This window comes from Sapajus apella, unplaced genomic scaffold (genome assembly GCF_009761245.1).
Source record: "Sapajus apella isolate SASKATOON/1434 unplaced genomic scaffold, GSC_monkey_1.0 scaffold47, whole genome shotgun sequence".
Taxonomy (NCBI): domain Eukaryota; kingdom Metazoa; phylum Chordata; class Mammalia; order Primates; family Cebidae; genus Sapajus; species Sapajus apella.
Window position 1 is genome coordinate 7,913,088 of NW_022436987.1, and position 7,976 is coordinate 7,921,063.

General features: G+C 36.9%; 1 pseudogene; it reads left to right on the forward strand.

Annotated features, from left to right (window-relative positions):
- Positions 1 to 4,558: 4,558 nt before the first annotated feature.
- LOC116525145 lies at positions 4,559 to 5,206 on the forward strand (annotated as a pseudogene).
- The last annotated feature ends 2,770 nt before the right edge of the window (positions 5,207 to 7,976 follow it).

The following is a 7,976-nucleotide window of genomic DNA, read 5'->3' on the forward strand; positions in this document are numbered from 1 at the left end:
CACCATGACAGTGTTATTCATCCCAGGAATGCAAGGTTGGTTTAGCTCATGAAAAATAATCAATCAATGTGCCACATCATATTAGAAGAATAAAGGACAAGTCCACGTTTTTACCCAATAGATGCAGAGAAAGCACTGACAAAATCTAACAACGTTTTATGATAAAAACATTCAACAAGGCAGGAATAGAAGGGAACTTCATTGATCTGATAAAGGGTACTTTTGAAAAACCCACAACTAACATCATACTTAGTGGTGAAAGCCAATAACTTTGTCCCTAATCAGAAACAAGAACAGAATGTCTATCTCATCCCTTCTATCTAATCAGCATTGTAGTGGAAAATCTAGTCAAGGCATTAGGCAAGGAAAAGAAATAAAAGTCATTGAATTGAAAAGGAAGAAGTAAAACTACTATTCATAGATAGCATACACATGAATAAATTTAAGAAAAGAAGACTTGTGCACTGAAAACTACAAAACATTGTTAAGGAAAATAAAAAAAGACAGAAATAAATCAAAGAAATCTCACATTCACGGATAAGAAGATATAATATTGTTAAAATGGTAACACTCCTCAAAATGACCTACCGATTCAACACAAGCTTTATCAAAATCCCAACTGGTATTTTAACAAACACCCTAAAATTCATATGAAAATGTAAATAATCTTGAAAAATAGCCAAACAAATCTTGAAAATGTAGAACAAAGGAGGACACACACTTCCTGATTTCAAAACTTACCACAAAGCTACAATAATCAAAATCGTGTGGTACTGGCATAAGAATGGACAAATAGATCAATGAAATAGAATTGAGAGTCCAGATAAATCCATATATATGGCCAATTAATTATTGACAAGGGTGCTAAGACTATTTGACATAGAATGAATAGTCTCTTCGATTTATGATGCTGGGACAACTAGGCATCCAAGTGTAAAAAATTAAGTTGGCTCCTTTCCTGACACCGTATATAAAAATTAATTCAAAATAGACGAAAGACCAAATGTAAAATGATAAAATTATAAAACTCTTGAAGAAAACATGGGTTAAATCTTCATAATCTTAGATTTGGCAAAAGATTATTGGATAATAACACCAAAATCTTAAGTAACAAAAGTAGGTAAATTGGACTTCATCAAAATTTAAAATTTTTGTGTATCAGAAGATACTATCAAGAAAGTGAAAAGACCACCCAAAGAATGAGAGAAAATATCACAAGTCACACATCTAATCAGCATTTAGTATCTAGACTATACAAAGAGTTCTTACATCTCAGTAACAAAAAGACAAATAATCCAATTTAAAAATGGACGGAAGATATTTCTCTAAAAAACACATATTCAACATAATTTGTCAAATTATGGCAAATAAAAGCCTCAATAAACTGCCACTTCACATCCACTAGGATGGCTATCATGAAAAAAAAAAGACAAATACAACAAGTGCTGGTGAGAATGTAAAGAAATTGGGACCCTCATATATTTGGTGCTGACATTGTAAAAATGAAGTAATCACTTTGTAAAACATTTTGACAGTTCCTCAAAAAGTTAGCTATATAATTACCATATGAATTAGCATAGAATTCAGCAATTCTGCCAAGTATATATGTCTAACATCTTTCACTTAACATAATGTATATACATACATTAAAAGCATATGTCCACACGAAAATATGTACACAAATGTTTATAGCAGCTTTACTCATAATAGCCAAAAAGCGAGAACAACCAAAACTTCTGTCAGGTGATAAATGGAGAAACAAAATGTAATATATTCATATAATGGAATTTTACTGATCCATAAAATGGAATAAAATTCTGATTCATGCTACAGTGGATGAACCTTACAACATTATGCTAAGTGAAAGAAGCTAGACACAAAAGGTCTATATTTTATGATTCTATTTATATGAAATGTCCAGACAAGGCAAACCCATAGAATCATAAAGCAGATTAGTGGTTGCCAGGGGCTGAGGGTTGGGGGAATGGGGAATGACTGTTAATGAGTATGAAGTTCTCTTTGGGGTGATGAAAATACGATGGAATTAGACAGTTACACAGTGGTAATGGTTATACTTCTTTGTGAATATACTAAAAACCACTAAATTGTATACTTAAAAAGGTGAGTTTTGTGGTTTGTGAATTCTATCTCAATTTGAAAAATAATAAAAACATGGAAGACATTTCCACCCATCAGACAGAATTACAGCAACAGAACTTAGGGACTAGACTTTTAGGGCATCATTTCTTCATTTGTCAATTAGACATGTACCATCTGATATGGTTTGGATCTCTGGCTCCACCCAAATCTCATCAAATTGTAATCTCCAGTGTTGGAGGTGGGGCCCAGTGAAAGGTGACTGCATCATGAGGGTGGTTTCTTATAAATGGTTTAGCATCATCCCCCCTTGGTGCTGTAAAGTGAGTTCTTACAATATACAATTTTTTTTTAAAGTATATGGCATCTCCCCCCTCTCTTGGTCCTGCTCCTGCCATGCAGGATGCCTGCTCCCACTTTGCCTTCAGCCATGAAAGCTCCCCGAGGCCTACCCAGACGCAGATGCTGCCATGCTTCCTGTACATCCCGTGGAACCGTGAGCCAATTAAACCTCTTTTCTTTATAAATTACCCAGTCTCAGGTATTTCTTTATAGCAGTGCAAGAATGGACACCATCATTCCCACAAGCTTGTGATGAAATCAGTATACATGAAGTTCTGAGCCCCATGTCCTTCATACTGTTAGTATTCCTAGTTAAATCTGAACCTACTTGTTTATAGCATTGCCCTGTCTAATCCAGCTTTACCCAGGCCATCAGATGTTTTTCCGGTTCTTCAGTATGGTGGTTTTTTATTTGTTTGTTTGTTTTTATGCTCTCTTTCTCTTTCTCAAAGTCCTGGGCAGGGAGACAAAGTAACATTCATTGAGGACTTGTTATATGTCAGACTGTGGTCTAAAATATCATGTTAATTTCGGCCTCCAGACAATGTCATAGACTGTAGACTAGGTTTGGCAGTTTTTTGTTTTTGTTTTTTTTTGTTTGTTTGTTTGTCTGTTTGTTTTGGGAGATGGAGTCTCGGTCTGTTGCCTAGGCTGGAATGGTTCAGTGGTGGGATCTTGGCTCACTGCAACCTCTGCCTCCTGGGTGCAAGCAAATCTCCTGCCTCGGCCTCCTGAGTAGATGGGACTACAGGCATGTACCACCATGCCCAGCTAATTTTTTTGTATTTTTAGTAGAGATCGTGTTTCACCACGTTGGCCAGGCTGGTCTTGAACTCCTGGCATCAAGTGATCTACCTGCCTCAGCCTCCCAAAGTGCTGGGATTGCAGGTATGAGCCACTGCACCTGGCCTGTTTATTTCTGTTTTAAAGGAAAGGAAACTGAAACCTCACCTTTAAAAATTCCTTCCAAGTCATGGCTTTGAAGGTACAGATATTGGACTTGGATGGCCCTGAGTTCAAATGTGACTCTCAACAAATCCTGTAAGATCTCCAGTAAGTGCCCTAATCTTCTGAACATCAGTTCTTCATCTATAAAATGGGATAGTAGGAGACTAAATGGAATTATGGAGTGATTTCGAAGATTAGATTAAATGAGATAGAGAATATACACTTAGCACAGATTCTTTTTTTTTTATTGCATTTTAGGTTTGGGGGTACATGTGAAGAACATGCAAGATTGTTGCATAGGTACACACATGGCAGTGTGATTTGCTGCCTTCCTCCCCATCACCTATATCTGGCATTTCTCCCCATGCTATCTCTCCCCAACTCCCCACCCCACACTGCCCCTCCCCTATTTCCCCCTGACAGACCCCAGTGTGTGATGCTCCCCTCCCTTTGTCCATGTGTTCTCATTGTTCAACACCCGCCTATGAGTGAGAACATGTGGTGTTTTTCTGCTCTTGTGTCAGTTTGCTGAGAATGATGGTTTCCAGGTTCATCCATGTCCCTACAACGGACACGAAGTCATTGTTTTTGATGGCTGCATAATATTCCATGGTGTATATGTGCCACATTTTCCCTGTCCAGTCTATCATCAATGGGCATTTGGGTTGGTTCCAGGTCTTTGCTATTGTAAACTGCCCTTAGCACAGATTCTAAAATACATACGATGCTCAATAAATGTTAGCTACTGTTTGTCATGGAGGCTCAGTCTCTGAGCAGACATTGAAGGGGAAGGAAATGCACATGTGTGTGTGAGCATGCCAGTGTGTGGACAAGGAGATGGGGGCAGCTGAGTTAGAGTTCCAACTCTTGGACTCCATTTGCTATTCTCTTCTTTCTCCCCTACACCTATCTGGTGGTAGCGGGCATTTATATTTGTGTTCCTTTTCATTCCTTTCTAAATAGCTTAAAAATGTTGGGTTGGGGGTAGTGGGAAAGGCAGGAAAGGGAAAGGAAGGAGAGTAGTAGCTGAAGAGCAAGAGGAGGATGTAGAGATGAAGAAGATTAACTGGAGTTAAGGAAGAGAGCACTGGACAAGGTGACAGAGTTAGTCCTTGATAATTGCCTGTGTGTCAATGGGGAAATTGAATGCCTGAATGATACTTGTAAAGAACTAGAATTTCTGAGTATGGCTAATGTGGAACTAAATTCACTGGCCTGGCTTCCCAGCTTAAATAAATGTCAAAAATTGGAGCTTAGTGACAATATAATTTCTGGAGGCTTGGAAGTTCTCACAGAGAAATGTCCAAATCTTACCTACCTCAATCTGAGTGGAAACATAATAAAAGATCTCAGCACAGTAGAAGTTCTACAAAATCTTAAAAATTTGAAAAGTTTTGACCTGTTTAACTGTGATATCACAAACCTGGAAGATTATAGAGAAAGCATTTTTGAACTGTTGTAGCAAATCACATACTTAGATGGATTTGATCAGGAGGATAACGAAGCACCAGACTCTGAAGAGGAGGAGGATGAGGATGGAGATGAAGATGACGAAGTGGAAGAGGAAAATGAAGCTGGTCCACTTGAAGGATATGTTGAAGAAGAGGAAGAGGAAGAGGATGAGGATGAAGCTGAAGCAGGTTCAAAGTTGGGAGAGGGAGAAGCAGAAGTGGGCCTCTCATACTTAATGAAAGAAGAAATTCAGGATGAAGAAGATGATGATGACTATGTTGAAGAAGGGGAAGAAGAGGAAGAAGGTCTTCAAGGGGAGAAAAGGAAAGCAGATGTTGAAGATGATGAAGAGGAGGAAGATGACTAGATCATTCTAAGACCAGATTCTCTAATGTTTCTGGGTGTGCAATACAGTGATCCCATCTTTGTTTCTGCATGTATGATAGCTATCCCTATAGAAGATAATGTGTAATTTTTATAGGAAATGTGTGGTTTTACTATTTTTGCCTTATTATGCCAAATAAGAACTAGTCTGTTAATGATCATATTGTATGTAGAGAAAAATTTTCATTAGGGAATTCCCTAGCAATTTATTTAGATTCAATTTTTTAAAATTCAAGCTTACTGTATTAGTCATTTTAAGTCCATAATTAAAACATCATCACTTTACACAGGTGTAGTATGGTGCATTTTATTCCTTATTTATAAATTAACTGAAATTATAGTTCGCTTTAAGATGAAATGACAATAGTCTCTTGAGTAGTAAGTTGGTTATTTTTTTAGAGGTGATCCAGGTATCTTTAGTTTAAAGGCAGTTACCTTTTTTCTTTTTATTGACTGAGAATGGTTGCTTTTTGTCACAAGTAACTTGGAAAGTAGAAGCAGAATAGTAAAGGTTCTATTCAGTAACATAGCTCACAGATTTTGTGGAGGTTCTATTCAGTAATATAGTTCATGGATTTAGTGGTGACTGATTTTTATTTCTGAAGGAAAAATTGCTTATACTAAGTCCAGGGACATGCAGGCGAGCCCTTTTGTCAGGCTGCAAATCATGACACACCAATGGTTATTTTATCTTGTTTTTAGGTGTGTATTCTTTTTCTTCTTAGCAATTCCTTTATGATCACCTTCCCTTCTTGTTTCACTCTCCTCCCACTCTCTCAGAAGAAAGTTGGGAAACTTGTGAATACTCAGGAAAACCTTTAGTCTTATAACTCAACTACCTTTCAGTCCTGTCTGGTTTTTAAATAAGTGAAGTCAAAGAAATTGAGTATTTTCTGACATAAGAATATACTATAAGTACAGTTTAATGCAGTAAGTCTGCTTAACATCAATGTTTCTTGGTTGACAACATCTAAGATTATATCAGTAGGATGAAGAAAGAAAAGCAGGGGGTGCTTTTGGAAGCAGTATTAGTGTTTCTCAAAAGTCAGAACAATTGCCTGTTTTGAATAACACATTAAAGTCAAATTTTAAAGTTGGCCTCTCAAATGATTTGGATACCACTCTGCAAAGTATTTCTAATTTTTCTGAGTGGAGTCTTTGATTCCTACGGTTTTAAAGCATTACCAGATAAAATAATAGTGTTTAATTGGAATGGACTAGGCAGTTGGAAAAATATTTGAAACTAAATCGATATTAAGATTAAGATTTGTTTTCAAGTGGATGTCCATTAAAAGTAGAAGAATATTTGGGATAAATGAGTGTATGTTTCCTTACATGGCTACTAAATAAAATATAATGAGTAGACAAGTATATCTCCCCTTTTGCTATGGAGGCTCCTTGTTCAAGGCAATGGCTTTTAAAAATCTTGGCTGTCTAAACTTTTTCCCTTTGTTTTGAATATTTGTAAGTTTTTAAAAAGTTAGTGTCAGCAAATTAATTGAAGTTATTCTCCTGTACTGGGACACATTTAAATACTGAGTATAGTGTTGCTGCTGCTGCTTCTACAATGTAAAATGCATGACTTGGTGTTTTAAAGTAAAAATTACGATGTGACTTGTGGAGAAACTAAAAAAGTTGTACAACTGACTGAACTAAAACACTTGGGACAAGTTTAGCAAGGGGATTGGAATCTCCAAAAAACTAACATTTTCTTCCGATTTTAAAAATGCCCTGCTCTAGTTCTTAATGATTCTCATTACATACTATGGCAGATTACAAACTTATTTTTAAAATGGAATCTATATATTGACTTTATTATCAATCATCTTACTGTGCAGTCAGAATTACAGTACTTTGGTTTGAAAACAACACTTAGAGTCTCCAGATAACTTTTAAGACTTATATAGCTTCGTGGGTGATATTTTCATGCAAATAAGTAAGGGTGGGTTTTATATTTGCAGAAGTTTTCAGTCCTATTTTAAGGCTCTTTGTATGGTAGTATGTATATAGTGTGTTAAGTTCCTCAAGAATCTTCTTAAAAACTTTGAAGTTTTTGAAGTTAATACTTTTGTGCAACCGTGTTTTGAATAAAGCCATGACAGTGTTTAAATGAATGAATGAATGTTAGCTAGTGTTAGTCTTATGAGAAACTAACCAGTGGCTAAACTGAAATTAGAGGCTAGATCCATGGCCTACCAAAGCCTTCTCTTCCACTTCTCCATGTTGCCTCTTTCTTGTCTATACCTGTCTGAACTACTCACCCTGCCAATTGAAATGTAAGTCAGTAAGGAGCGGGACTGAAGCAAATTATCAATAGACATACCATTCCAGTTTTCCCAAACACGAGTCCCAGCCTTTTCTTCATGGATACTACCCATGCTCTCACACACACACACACACACACACACACACACACACACACGCGCACACACACGCACACACAGTGTTCTTGCCATTTCTAAGCAACTACTACTTACACATTCACAGAAAAAACAGATGCAGCTTGATCCAGAGTTTCACTGAAATATCCCCCCAATCTCACTTCATTGGCTTTTCACAAAAACTCCAAGACACATCCAAAAAGATTGCAAAAACCTCTTTATCCTCTGTGCATCTTATTGTAAGCTATTTGGCTTTTGCCTTTCCCAGCTACACCTGGTCTCAATGGAATGTGCTTATCAGTCTTGGGAATGAGGCCAAACAACCTGGTACCCTGATGGCTAAGAAGGCTTGTACAAGTTTGTGACATGTCA